The 14,683-nt window shown below is 44.1% G+C and overlaps 1 protein-coding gene and 1 pseudogene across 1 annotated transcript in view; one reads left to right on the plus strand and one right to left on the minus strand.

Moving 5' to 3' along the window:
* The window catches only part of COQ8A (coenzyme Q8A), a 685,974-nt gene that overhangs the window by 648,956 nt on the left and 22,335 nt on the right, over positions 1-14,683 (minus strand). The gene's annotated exons all lie outside the window — the stretch shown is intronic.
* LOC126954457 (signal peptidase complex subunit 3-like) lies at positions 5,694-14,358 on the plus strand (annotated as a pseudogene).

Here is a 14,683-nt window from a genome sequence, read left to right on the forward strand (position 1 = left end):
GGCTCAGTGGTTCATGCCTGTATGACTGCATGAACCCAGAAGTTCAAGACCAGCCTAGGCAACATGGCAAGACCCCATCTCCACAAAAAATTAAAAATTAGCCAGGCGTAGTGCCATGCACCTGTGATCCCAGCACTTAGGGAGGCCAAGGCAGGTGGATCACTTGAGCCCAGGAGTTCAAGACCAGCCAGGGCAACATGATGAAACCCCATCTCTACAAAAAATAGTCGGTGTGGTGGCAGTCGCCTGTAGTCCCAGCTACTTGGAATGCTGAAGAGGGAGGATCACTTGAGCCCAGGAGGTTGAGGCTGCAGTGCTTGCATCACTGCACTCCAGCCTGGGTGACACAAAAAGACCCTATCTCAAAAAAAAAAAAAAAAAAAAAAAAAAGCCGGGTATGGCGGTGTGAGCACTCTTGGAGGCCAAGGCAGGTGGATCACTTGAGGTCAGGAGTTCAAGACCAGCCTGGCCAACATGGTGAAACCCCGTCTCTACTAAAATTACAAAATGTAGCCAGATGTGGTGGCTTGCACCTATAATCCCAGCTATTCAAGAGGCTGAGGTACAAGAATCATTTGAGCCTGGGAGGCAGAGGTTGCAGTGAGCCGAGATCGCACCACTGCACTCTAGCCTGGGCAATAAAGCGAGACTCCATCTCAAAAAAAAAAAAAAAAAAAAAAAGAGCTGGGCACAGTGGCTCACGCCTGTAATCCCAGCACTTTGGGAGGCCGAGGTGGGTGGATCACGAGGTCAGGAGATCAAGGCCACCCTGGCCAACATGGTGAAACCTATCTCTACTAAAAATACAAAAATTAGCTGGGCATGGTGGGGCATGCCTGTCATCCCAGCTACTTGGGAGGCTGAGGCAGGAGAATCACTTTAACCCAGGAGACGGAGGTTGCAGTGAGCCAAGATCATGCCACTGCACTCCAGCCTGGGTGACAGAGCAAGACTCTGTCTCAAAAAAAAAAAAAAATTCCCTACTGGAGGGAGACCTCAGTGAGTGTGTATGTGTGTCAGTTTTCTCCCTAAAGGAACAGGAACAGGAATGTATGAGGAGCAAACGAAGCAAAACATGAGAGGAAGGGAGGGGTAGGGGATTAGAAAAACCAAGAGCTAAATATAGAGAAAAATTCATATAGCTTGAGAGGAAATTATGCTTTAGAAGTGGAATGAGAATGATACAGGAACAAATTAAGAGGAGGTCCTAAATAACTTTGAGAACTTAAGGACACTGATGGTTAATGGAGATGTAATATGGTTTCCTTAACACAGAGGCCCAGGGGAAGGATTAGAATTATAGAACTACGGTAGTAGGAAAAAGAGCAAGTTCCAGGACTAGGGGTGGGAGTCAGTGAATGCACAGATAGTTACTAAATACCTAGTCTGTGTTTGCTCATGCAGGTGACACAATAAATATAAGAACACTTGCAACCAAAGTACAAGATTTGCTTTCAAAACAGAAAAAAAAAAAAAAAAACACAAACAAACAAACAAACAAAAACAACCGGAGAGCACTTATCCTGCAAACAAGATGCATGCAATAAATATTTCTTGAATCAACTAGGGACAGAGGATTTATCTGGGCACAGGAAATGCAATGAGACTTAAAAACAACATGGTGGGTGAATTCTTAATTGTAGATCCCTGGCAGCCATGGCAGGCCAAATAATTCCTAGTAGTATGCTCGTGAGACATGTGTATTAGTGATGCAGTAGAATTTGATGTGTGACTCATTGTTTTCTATTTCAAAAAATGCAAATTATTCCATTCAAACAGAAAAATGTATGAAAAAGCTCGAGAGTGACTAATACAATCCTTGTATCACTCATTTCAATGTTAGTGACTTTTACATTTTTTAATTAATAAATGGACACCATGTAGAAGCTTCGCTGAAAGAGAGAGCCTTTGTAAAGCTTGGTGCCCACGTTGTAGAGACGGTGGAGCTGTCACAGCCATGCCATGGTGAGGAACATGAGCCACCTGACTGCTGCTTGCTGGCTGTGTGACCCTGGAAAGCTGTTTCAACTCTTGGTACATTTGTAAAATGGAGATAATAAGGCTGGCCCTCTCAAAAGGCTGTGAAGATAACTGAGAAACATGTAGGTAAAGTGTTAACTAGTGACTAGTGTGTGGTGGGTAGTCTGTAAATGTTAACTACTACTATTATCATCTTCATCCGTCTGGACTGCTATAACAGAATACCATCGACTTGGTAGCTGATAAACAACAGACATTTATTTCTCACAGTTGTGAAGCTGGGAAGACCAAGATCAAGATGCAGCGGGTTCAGTATCCAGTGAGCGCCTGTCTCCTGGTTCACAGGCACCACCTTCTTGTTATGTCCTCAAATGGTGGAAGGGGATAGGGGTCTATCTCAATCTTAAGTCTTTCTCTCTCTCTCTCTCTCTCTCTCTTTTTTTTTTCTTTTTTCTTTTTTTTTTTTTTTTTTTTTGAGATAGGTTCTTGCTCTGTCACCCAGGCTGGAGTGCAGTGACATGAACATGGCTTAATGCAGCCTCCACCTCCTGGGCTCAAGTGATCTTCCCAGTTCAGCATCCCAAGTAGCTGGGACTACAGGTGCAAACCACCACCCCTGGCTAATTTTTGTAGAGACAAGATCTCACTTTGTTGCCGAGGCTGGTCTCAAACTCCTGGATGCAAGTGATCCTCTTGCCTCAGCCTCCTAAAGTGCTGGGATTACAGGCGTGAGCCATCACACCTGGCTAATCATTTTCCTGGCCCATCATTTTCCTATATCAATGAACAGAGGACCGTTCTGCTTACCTCTAATTTGAAATGCAAGTGTATCTGCCTTGGGTACAGCAAATAATGGATGTGGTCAGTATTTACCCAAGGATGAATGTGACTGCCCAAAAGCAAAATAGAGATCTGATGCATTTTAGAAAAGGTGATCTCATAGAAAACAAAGTAGCATTTAATTGAAATGTCTTTCTTGGCCTATTCAGTAATTATGTGTTTAGAAAAGAAAAGTAGTAAAGAGTGATAGAAAGAAAGACCAACACCAACAGGGCATGTTAGTAGATGAAATGTTTAAAAATGTAATTATTGAGGGAGACTTCTGTTTCCAGCCCTGACAGAGTAACAAGTACCATACATGCCCTCCTGCTATAAGGAAACTGGGCAAAATATATGAAACAAATGTTCATACACATACTACAGGCAATTCAAGACTGTGAGAAGGAAAAGAAATGGAATGAGTCCAAAAATGACCTAGGCTGTCTGCCTGGAGATACTTCCCAGACTGCTGTGGTGCAAGAAAAGGGAACCTAAACAGAATATGGTCATTTCACCAAGTTGAAGGACAGAGATTGGTTTCAGGAGGCTAAGGTGGCTGGAATTTGCAAGGCAAAGTAACACAGAGAAAAGAGTCCAGAGAAAGAGCCTAGGAAATCTGCATAACAGTGCCCTGGAATCTTGTGCTAAATATTAAACTGTATCTCTAACAGGAAACTCCGCAAAGCCAAGCAAAAAATCACCATGGGGAAATGTAAGTTGGACAGTTCCCAGAGCCCACACACTACTGGGGTATGTTTGAGTTCCGACTCTGAGTGAAGAGACCTGATTAAACACTCAGGATATGTGGTAAAGATCTGTGAAGTGTTACACCTTAGGAGTAGAACTAAAATAGACCTGGAACAGCAATTCTCAACCAGGGGTGAGTTTACTCCCTAGAGGATATTTTGCTATATCTGGAGACAATTTATATTGTCATGACTGGGAAGATGCTACCATTGTCTAGAAGGTAGAGGCCAGGTGTCTTAGTCCATTGGTGCAGCTATAACAAAACACTGGGTGGCGTATAAATAACGGAAATTTGTTTCTCACAGTTTTGGAGGCCGGGAGGACCTAGATCAAAGCACTGGCAGATTTGGTGTCTGATGAGAGCCAGCTTCCTGGTTTAGAGAATGTGTCCTTGCTGCTTTCTCACATAGTGAAAGGGGACAAGGCAGCTCTCTGGGGCCTCTTTCATAAAGACACCAATCCCAAACACCCCACCTCCTCTGATACTACTAGTCTTAGACTTCAACATATTAATTTAGAAGAGACACAAACATTCAGACCATAGCACCAGGGATGCTGTTAAACATCCTATAGTGCACAGGAAAGGCCTCCACAACAAAGAAATGTCAACAGTGCCAAGAATTTGTCAATCCAAATGTCAAAAGTTGTGACCTGAGTCTGTGAGTGTGAAGAAAAAAAAAAGACAAATATCAAAACTACCAATGTTGTGGCCAGGCACAGTGGCTCACACCTGTAATCCCAGTGCTTTGGGAGGCCAAGGTGGGCAGAATGCTTGAAGTCAGGGGTTCGAGATCAGCCTGGCCAACAATGGTGAAACCCCATCTCTACTAAAAATACAAAAATTAGCCAGGCGTGGTGGCATGCGCCTGTAATCCCAGCTACTGGGGAGGCTGAGGCAGGAGAATAGAATCACTTGAACCTGCGAGGCAGAGGTTGCGGTGAGTGCACCACTGCACTCCAGCCTGGACGACAGAGCAAGACTCCATCTCAAAAAGAAGAAAAGAAAGACCTTTTCAGATAAATAAAAGCTGTGAGGTCATTTCCAGAGAACTGCATTATAAGAAATATTTTTTTGGCTGGGCACGGTGGCTCATGCATATAATCCTAGCACTTTGGGCTTTTTGTTGTTGTTGTTTTTAAAATATTTTTTATATTAATAGAGATGGGGTTTCGCCATGTTGGCCAGGCTGATCTTGAACTCCTGACCTCAAGTGATCTGCCCCCGTTGGCCTTCCAAAGTGTTGGGATTACAGGCATGAGCCACTGCGCCCAGCCAATCCCATCATTTTGGGAGACCGTAGGGAGAGGATTGCCTCAAGCCAGGAGTTCAAGACAAGCCTGGGCAACCAGCGAGACACAATCTCTATCAAAAATAGAGAAAAATTAGCTGGGTATGGTGGCACACACCTTTAGTTCCAGCTACTCAGGAGGCTCAAGATAGAGGGACTGCTTGAGCCCAGGAGTTTGGGGTTTCAGTGAGCCGTGATTGTGTCACTGCACTCCAGCCTGGGTGACAGATAGAAAAATGAGATCTACACAAATAAATAACCATATGTGGCCGGGCACAGTGGCTCACACCTGTAGTCCCAGAACTTTGGGAGGCCAAAGCGGGTGGATCACAAGGTCAGGAGATCGAGACCATCCTGGCTGACATGGTGAAATCCCGTCTCTACTAAAAATACAAAAAATTAGCCAGGCTTGGTGGCAGTTGCCTGTAGTCCCAGCTACTCGGGAGGCTGAGGCAGGAGAATGGCATGAACCCAGGAGGCGGAGCTTGCAATGAGCCGAGATCATGCCACTGCACTCCAGCCTGGACGACAGAGCGAGACTCCATCTTAAAAAAAAAAAAAAGAAAGAAATACAGAGATGTAAATACATGGTAAATATAAAATACTTTTTTCATTTTAAAAATTTTCTCTAAAAAGATAACCATTTAAAGCAAATATAAAAATATATTTTAAATTTTCTAATGGAAATGGAAATGAAATGTCTTAAAACAATAGCACAAAGGTTCCAAAGGGAAAATGGAGTTGAATTATTAAAAGGTTCTTACATGATATGTAAAGTAGCATAACAATATTTAAAGTTACGGGATACACTCCTGAAACAGGAGCCCAAGCATGCATGTGGACGCAGGGTCGTGGGAGATGAACGCGGTGGTGTCGCAGGTGAACTCTCTGCCACTTCTCAGCCTGATGGCGGCGCTCATATTTAGCTGCTTTCACCATCAGCACCGCCTTCAAAGACGGAAGCATCCCGGGTGTGGTGGCAATGACTCGCCCATCAAGCTGAAAAACTTAGATGACTTCAGCGGACCTAGAGAAAGAAGTGATTTGGGATTCGTTACATTCGATGTAACTGCTGATTAACTCAGCTCATTTCCCAGTGGTGGCACCAGTCTCATAGTTAATTGTGAGAATATGTTTTATTGGAATGTTAAGCAGTTGTTTATCAGCAGAATATTCAACAAAAAATAATCTACGATTAGAGACCTAATGGCAATATATTTGCAATAAAATTTGAGACCTGTGATTAAAATTATCATTATGAAGATATGTAATCAAAAGCTGTAAAGATTATTAATAATTTTTGTATTTTCTGAGATTATTTTAAAATCCATCTCAGTACAACTTTTTTTCTTTTCATAATTTTTTTCTGTTTTTAAGAGATGTATCACTGTGTCACCCAGGCTGGGGCAATCACAGCTCACTGCAGCCTCAATCTCCTTGCCTCAGGCATTTTTTTGTTTTTGTTTCAATATACAGCATGAGCTGTTTTAGTAATCTTAGTAAGCCATATATCTGCAATTAATTGTATCTCTGCCTATTGAGAATAATTTCCTTTGCTTTTGTGTTGTATGGGATTTATCAACCTAAGTACTTGAACTAGTCTTTTTAATTGTAAATTACATGCCAGGTGCAGTGGCTCATGCCTGTAATGCCAGCACTTTGGGAGGCTGAGGGGGGAGGATCACTTGAGCCCAGAAGTTCAAGGCCAGCCTGGGCAACATAGTGAGACCTTGTCTGTACAAAAAATTTAAAAAATTAGTCAGGTATGGTGACATACAGTTGTAGTCTCAGCTACTGGCAAGGCTGAGGTGGGAGAATTGATTGAGCCCAGGAGGTTGAGGCTGCAGTAAGCCATGATGGTGCCATTGTACTCCAACCTGGGTGACAGAGCAAGACCCTGTCTCAAAAAAAATTAAATTAAAAAAATTATAAATTATAATTGAGAATAAGTTTTATAATTAAAAGCTGTTAAACTTTAGATTAAAAATCTATTAAAGATATCAGTTATTATAATTGAAAGCTAATTAATCTAGTCTGATTTAGAACTTTTGTTGCAAGTAGGGTAGAGGTGGAGATATTTATATAGAACGTTGCTCAAACAGGAATCTTCTTAGGTTCTATTTTAATGTTGATACTGAAGGTATAAAGTGATAGACTTAAAATATGAAAGTGAAATCCATGGAACTGAAATGTACCTATATGTTTTTTTACCTGCGTTATCCTTATGTTGGTCGTTAGTGTCACCTGGAAATTATTTGCAGTTAAAGGCTCTAAACCAAATTGGGCTTTAGGATGAAATTCTTCTGAGAGGTATTAATCTGAAGCTACTGTTGAAATATATGAAAACAAAAATTTTTTTTTGACAATGGAAATGGTTGCAAGAGGAATGTCACTTTGACTCTATCTGGGAGCCCTGTACCAGTTGGTAGAATGCTACCTCAGGACAGGATGAGAACATGTATCCCATTTCCAGATACATATGAAATAACAAAGAAAATATTAAATTATTCTAAGTTTGAAGCAATGTATTTTTATTTATTATTATTATTTTTTTTTTTTTATTGAGACAGAATCTCCCTCTGTCACCCAGGCTGGAGTGCAGTGCCCTCTCGGCTCTCTGCAGCCTCTACCTCCCAGGTTCAAGCGATTCTCCAGCCTCAGCCTCCCAAGTAGCTGGGATTACAGGCACAGGCCACCACACTGGCTAACTTTTTTTTTTTTTTTAAATAGAGTCTTGCTGTGTCACCCAGGCTGGGGTGCAGTGGCACAATCTCAGCTCACTGCAACCTCTGCCTCCCAGGCTTAACTGATTCTCGTGCCTCAGCCTCCTGAATAGCTGGGACTACAAGCATGCACCACCACACCCAGCTAATTTTTGTATTTTTAGTAGAGATGGGGTTTCCCCACGTTGGGCAGGCTGGTCTCAAACGCCTGGATTCAAATGACGCACCACCTTGGCCTCCCAAAGATTACAGGCATGAGCCACTGCACCTGGTGAAACAATATATTTTTATTCTTAATGAATTGTATCTCGTTGACCTTTTAAAAAAAATGAGGCCGGGCACGGTGGCTCACACCTGTAATCCCAGCTAAGGCAAGCATATCAGGAGGTCAAGAGATTGAGACCATCCTAACCAACATGGTGAAACCCATCTCTACTAAAAATACAAAAATCAGCCGGGTGTGGTGGCACATGCCTGTAATCCCAGCTACTCAGGAGGCTGAGGCAAGAGAATCGCTTGAACCCGGGAGGCAGAGGTTGCAGTGAGCCAAGATCACACCACTGCGCTCCAGCCTGGGCAACAGAGGAAGACCCTGTCTGAAAAAAAAAAAAAAAAAAAGAGTGAGATCAAACTATATATATAGAAATCTAATTTGAATACAAAGACAATAGATTAAGAATAAATGGGCCAGGCAAGGTGTCTCACGCCTGTAATCCCAGCACTTTGGGAGGCTGAGGTGGGTGGATCACCAGAAGTCGGGAGTTCGAGACCAGCCTGACCAACATGGAGAAACCCCCATCTCTACTAAAAATACAAAATTAGCTGGACATGGTGGCGCATGCCTGTAATCCCAGCTACTTAGGATGCTTAGGCAGGAGAATCGCTTGAACCCGGGAGGCAGAGGTTGCGGTGAGCCAAGATGGCGAAATAGCACTCCAGCCTGGGCGACAAGAGCGAAACTGCTTCTCAAAAAAAAAAAAAAAAAAAAAATTAGCCGGCCGGGCGCGGTGGCTCACGCCTGTAATCCCAGCACTTTGGGAGGCCGAGGCGGGCGGATCACAAGGTCAGGAGATCGAGACCATCCTGGCTAACACTGTGAAACCCCGTCTCTACTAAAAATGCAAAAAATTAGCCGGGCGAGGCGGCGGGCGCCTGTAGTCCCAGCTACTCGGGAGGCTGAGGCAGGAGAATGGCGTGAACCCGGGAGGCGGAGCTTGCAGTGAGCCGAGATCGCGCCACTGCACTCCAGCCTGGGCGACTAAGCGAGACTCTGTCTCAAAAAAAAAAAAAAAAAAAAAATTAGCCAAGCGTGGCAGCACATGCCGTAGTCCCAGCTACTCAGAAGGCTGAGGCAGGAGAACCACTTGAACCTGGAAAGCGGAGATCGCAGTGAGCCGACATCGCGCTGCTACACTCCAGCCTGGGCGACAGCGTGAGACTCCGTCTCAAAAAAAAAAAAAAAAAAAAAAAAAAAAAAAAAAAAAAAAAAAAAAGCTAAAAACATTTTTTTTTGAAGTGCAAATGTAACATTCACCAAGACAGTCCATGTCCTGGGCATGAAACAAATCTTACCATGAAAAAGACTGTCACAATACAGAGTTGTTTTGTTTTGCTGTTGGTTTTGGTTTTTGAGACGGAGTCTTGCCCTGTTGCCTAGGCTGGAATGCAGTGGCGCGATCTCAGCTCACTGCAACCTTCGCCTCCTGGATCGAGCGATTCTCCTGCCTCAGACTCCCAAGTAGCTGGGACTACAGGCATGCACCACGAAGCCCGGCTAATTTCTTTGTATTTTTAGTAGAGAAGTTTCACCATTTTGGTCAGGCTGGTCTCAAACTCCTGACCTCAAATCATCTGCCCGCCTCAGCCTCGCAAAGTGCTGGGATTATAGGTGTGAGCCACTGCACCTGGCCCACAATATAGAATATTTTATTTGACCACAAAAGAATCTAGAAATCAGTATCAATGTGTGTGCCCTTCTGATAGGTGTATCATTTTAAAAAGTCAAAAATCTGACATTACCAACCCCTGAAGAGGATAGACAGCGGCCAGAATTGATAGGGATGTCAAATGGCACAGCCACCTTGGAAATCCATTTGGCAGGTTCTTATAAAGTTAAATATGTACCCACCATATGACCCAACCATTCCATTCCTAGGTACTTACCCAAGAGAATGAAATCCCATGAGCCCCAAAAGACTTGTACACAAATATTCATAGCAGCTATTATTAATAATAGTTATAGCTATTAATAATAGTTTTATTAATAATATTATATATTATAATATATAATGTATTATGCCTGTAATTCCAGCACTTTGGGAAGCTAAGGTGGGCTGATCAACTGAGGTTGGGAGTTCAAGACCAGCCTGGCCAACATGGTGAAACCCCATCTCTACTAAAAATACAAAAATTAGCTAGGCATGGTGGTGAGTGCCTGTAATCTTAGCAGTTTGGGAGGCAGAGGCAGGAGAATCCCTTGAACCCTAGAGGCAGAGGTTGAAGTGAGCCAAGGTCATGCCAATGCACTCCAGCCTGGGCGACAAGAACAAAACTCCATCTCAAAAAATATATATCCATCTATAGGCAAATAGATAAGCAAATTGGTTTGTCCATACAAGGGAATACTATTCACCAATAAAAAGGAGCAAACTTCTGATAGACACAGCACACAACAACATGAATAGATCTTGAAAACTTCATTGCTGAGCTAAAGAATCCAGATCCAAAAAAGTGTGTGTGTGTGTGTGTGTGTGTGTGTATAATACATATATAGAGTAAGATTTTTTTTTTTTTTTTTTTTTTTTTTTTTTTTTTTTGAGACGGAGTCTCGCTCTGTCACCCAGGCTGGAGTGCAGTGGCCGGATCTCAGCTCACTGCAAGCTCCGCCTCCCGGGTTCACGCCATTCTCCTGCCTCAGCCTCCCCAGTAGCTGGGACTACAGGCGCCTGCCACCTCGCCCGGCTAGTTTTTTGTATTTTTTAGTAGAGACGGGGTTTCACCGTGTCAGCCAGGATGGTCTTGATCTCCTGACCTCGTGATCCGCCCGCCTCGGCCTCCCAAAGTGCTGGGATTACAGGCTTGAGCCACCGCGCCCGGCCGAGAGTAAGATTTTTTTATGTCAAGTCCTAGAACAGGAAAAACTACTATATAGTGGCAAAAAGCAGACCAGTGTTTGCCTAGTACTGGGAGGGGTGGGATTGACTACAAAGGAGTATGAGGGAAATTTTGTTGGTGGTGGAAATGTTATATATCTTCATTATGATGATACATACATAGATGTCAAAGTTCATCAAACCATACACTAAAAATAGGTACATTTTATTATATATAATTCTTATCTCAATAATAGTTGATTTTAAAAAGAAACAAATTGTCAAGATGTAATACACTAAAGATTTGTGCACTTTACTGAATGTATGTTTCCTTTTTTTTTTTTTTTTTTTTTTTTGAGACGGAGTCTCGCTCTGTCTCCCAGGCTGGAGTGCAGTGGCGTGATCTCCACTCACTGCAAGCTCCGCCTCCCGGGTTCACGCCATTCTCCTGCCTCAGCCTCCTGTGTGGCTGGGACTACAGGCGCCCGCCACCGCGCCCGGCTAATTTTTGTATTTTTAGTAGAGACGGAGTTTCACCATGTTAGTCAGGATGGTCTCGATCTCCTGACCTCGTGATCCGCCCATCTCGGCCTCCCAAAGTGCTGGGATTACAGGCGTGAGCCACCGCGCCCGGCCAACCCTGAGCCTTTTTATTCCTTCCTCTATCATCTGCCAGAGCAACTAAAGAATTTCCACTTTATTCTTTGTGGGCCATTGCTTTCTCCAGACTTCTCAGTTACACTCCAGCATCCCTTTAATGTCCTTGCCAGGGCATTAATTCCTGTGTCCCAAGAAGAGGTCCTCAAGTCTATGAATTCTCAATCATCCAGTTTTTGTTTTTTGTTTTTTTGGGTTTTTTTGGTTTTTTTGTTTGTTTGTTTGTTCGTTTTTGAGACAGAGTCTCCCCCTGTCACCCAGGCTGTGTGCAGTTGCATGATCTCGGCTCACTGCAACCTCCCCCTTCCAGGTTCAAGTGATTCTTCTGCCTCAGCCTCAGTTTCCTAAGTAGCTGGGAGTACAGGTGTGCACCACCATGTCCAGCTGATTTTCGTATTTATTATTAGAGATGGGTTTTACCATGTTGCCCAAGCTGATCTCGAACTCCTGACCTCAGGTGATCTGCCCGCCTCAGCCTCCCAAAGTGTTAGGACTACAGGCATGAGCCACCGCACCCAGCCACTCATCCAGTTTTATATTCTGGTCTTTCTAATTAACAACCCTGAAAATCTAATCCCAGGTATACTGTCCCGGTCCTGCCAATACATGCTAGGTAATTCTTGAAGCTCCACGAGGGTGTGATATCTCTTCTTCCTTATCAAGCCCAACATAGTCTCTGCCAGGTTATGCTATAATAGAATTTAATCCTGCTTATCAGCCTGGAAGCCAAGAGAGGAGGCGGGGGAAGCTCCTGAGGGGGAAATGTATTGTTTTGTCAGATAGAGAACTCTGCAGGTCTTCCTGCATGCAGGGAGATTATTTTATTTTATTTTATTTATTTTATTTTATTTCATTTCATTTATTTTTTGAGACGGAGTCTTGCTCTGTTGCCCAGGCTGGAGTGCAGTGGTGTGATCTCGGCTCCCTGCAAACTCCGTCTCCCGGTTTTACGCCATTCTCCTGCCTCAGCCTCCAGAGTAGCTGGGACTATAGGCGCCTGCCACCACGCCCAGCTAATTTTTTGTATTTTTAGTGGAGATGGGTTTCACCATGTTAGCCAGGATGGTCTTGATTTCCTGACCTTGTGATCCACTCGCCTTGGCCTCCCAAAGTGCTGGGAATACAGGCGTGAGCCACTGCGCATGGCCGGGGAGTGCTATCTTTTAATGGAGAAGGTTGGATACCTCTGTAACCTTTGAGTCTGCAGAGCCAAATCCTTTAGGACACATCCCCAGATGTCTCCTTCCTAAGTGTCAGGTTCCCAAGTTTTCTCAACTAGGGCTCTGAGGTTGTGTAAACAACTTGTCTTGGCTAAGCATTTATTTTTTATTCTTATTTACTTATTTTTTTGAGACGGAGTCTCACTCTGTTGCCCAGGCTGGAGTGCAGTGGTGTGATCTCAGCTCAGTGCAACTTCCGCCTCCCCGGTTTAAGTGATTCTCGTGCCTCAGCCTCCTGAGTAGCTAGGATTACAGGCGCGTGCCACCAGGCCCAGCTAATTTTTGTATTTTTTGTAGAGACTGGGTTTTACCATGTTGGCCAGGCTGGTCTTGAACTCCCGACCTCAAGTGATCTGCCTGCCTTGGTCTCCCAAAATGTTGGGATTACAGGCATAAGCCACCCTGCCCAGCCTTGGCTGAGCATTTAAATGCCTCTGGAACTCAATGACTTTAACTATTAATGAGAGGGAGCAGGGACCACCCCTTTTTGAGGCCTTCAGGCACCCAAGCATGGAAATAAAGGAAAATCCTGAATTCCTTCAAGGGAAATTCCAGGCTCCTAGCTAGTCCTGAGAAGTAAATAAGCAACTTGATAAGAAGGTAATGGTAGTTTAAAACAGTAGTTAGAATCACAGGATGTTTGGTTCCCCTACAGAAACTAAAGATGACATCTTAACATATGTCTCTGAGTTATTTTTCAGGAAGTCAAACCCCTACCAAATGGATCTGCTGGCACGTTAGACCTCAGAGAACAGGGAGCTGAGAACTGAACTCTGCCCACTATCTTTGTTCTCAATTTCTTCCTGAGGGGCCTGGAGGAGGTCACACCCACAAGCCAGAGCTAACATTCTTTGCTGCTGACCCCACATTTTTAAACAAAGCTTCTCTTCCTCAACCAATTTCAGATCAGAAAATCTTGAGTCTATCTGTGACCTGTAAGCCCCCACTTCAAGACATCCCACCCTTTTAGGCCAAACCAGTGTATAATCTCCATGTATTGATTTATGATTTTGCCTGTAACTTCTGCTTTCCTAAAATCTACCTCTACCTTTAAAAATTCTTTCTTTCAAGCCAGGCACAGTGGCTCACGTCTGTAATCCCAGCACTTTGGGAGGCTGAGGCAGGAGGATTTCTTGAGGCCAGGTGTTCAAGACCAGCCTGGGCAAAATAGCAAGAACCACCCCCCCCCCCCGCCGCCCCGCCCAAACACACACACCTGCCCCGGATCTCTACAAAAAAATTTAAAAACTAGCCAAGTATGGTGGCACATGCCTATAGCCCTAGCTGAGATGAGAGGATCGCTTGAGCCCAGGAGTCTGAGGTTGCAGTGAACTATGATTGCACCACCACACTCCAGCGTGGGTGACAGAGCGAGATGCTGTCTCAAAGAACAAAACAAAATGTCCTTACTTTCAAGTCATCAGGGAGGTCAAGATTTAAGCAAGAGCTGCTTGATTCTCACTTGGCACTCTGCAAATAGACTCCCTCCTTTCTCCTGCTGCAAACCTCAGTGTGGTTGTTTTGGCCTTATTGCACCAGGCAAGCGGACCCCAATTCTGTTCAGTAACATTAAGACCTAGTTTGCTCCTCAGCTGTGTTCACTCTTGGTAAAGGCAATGATGACCTCTTTGTAAGCTACCAATAAGGGCTCTGGCTCTCCACTTAGCTGGTATGTGTTTAACTCTCGCTTTTCATTATTCCTATACAGGGCATTAACAACCAGCCAACTCCACTGGCTTTTACAGCGGTGTCTTTCCCCTGTCTTTCAATGCCTGAATCATCTCACCAGCAAAGGCGTTCCCCTCCGCTTGGATATTTTGGGACACCTTGAATCAGGCATTATCCGTGCCCCACATTCCACTTGGGATGGGATACTCCTTGCCAGCCAGGTGAGAAATCAGTCAATCCTAAACTGTGTGCTTTTCCAGCCACTCTTGATACCCTGTTCCTGTTCAAGTTTTCTGAGAAGCAGAGGCTAGGACACAATCAGATGTGCAGAAGATTGATTTATTTATTCGGGGAAATGCTTTTGAGGGATAAAGCAGAGAGACAGCAGGAGTATGCAGGGAGAGCCTCGGAACAGAGTGCAGCTCTGCGAAAATCTTGGCTAGGCCAATGGGGGACTGTGTCCATCATGCTCTGATTACCTTCCATGT

Source organism: Macaca thibetana, chromosome 1 (genome assembly GCF_024542745.1).
Source record: "Macaca thibetana thibetana isolate TM-01 chromosome 1, ASM2454274v1, whole genome shotgun sequence".
NCBI classification, from domain to species: Eukaryota; Metazoa; Chordata; class Mammalia; order Primates; family Cercopithecidae; genus Macaca; species Macaca thibetana.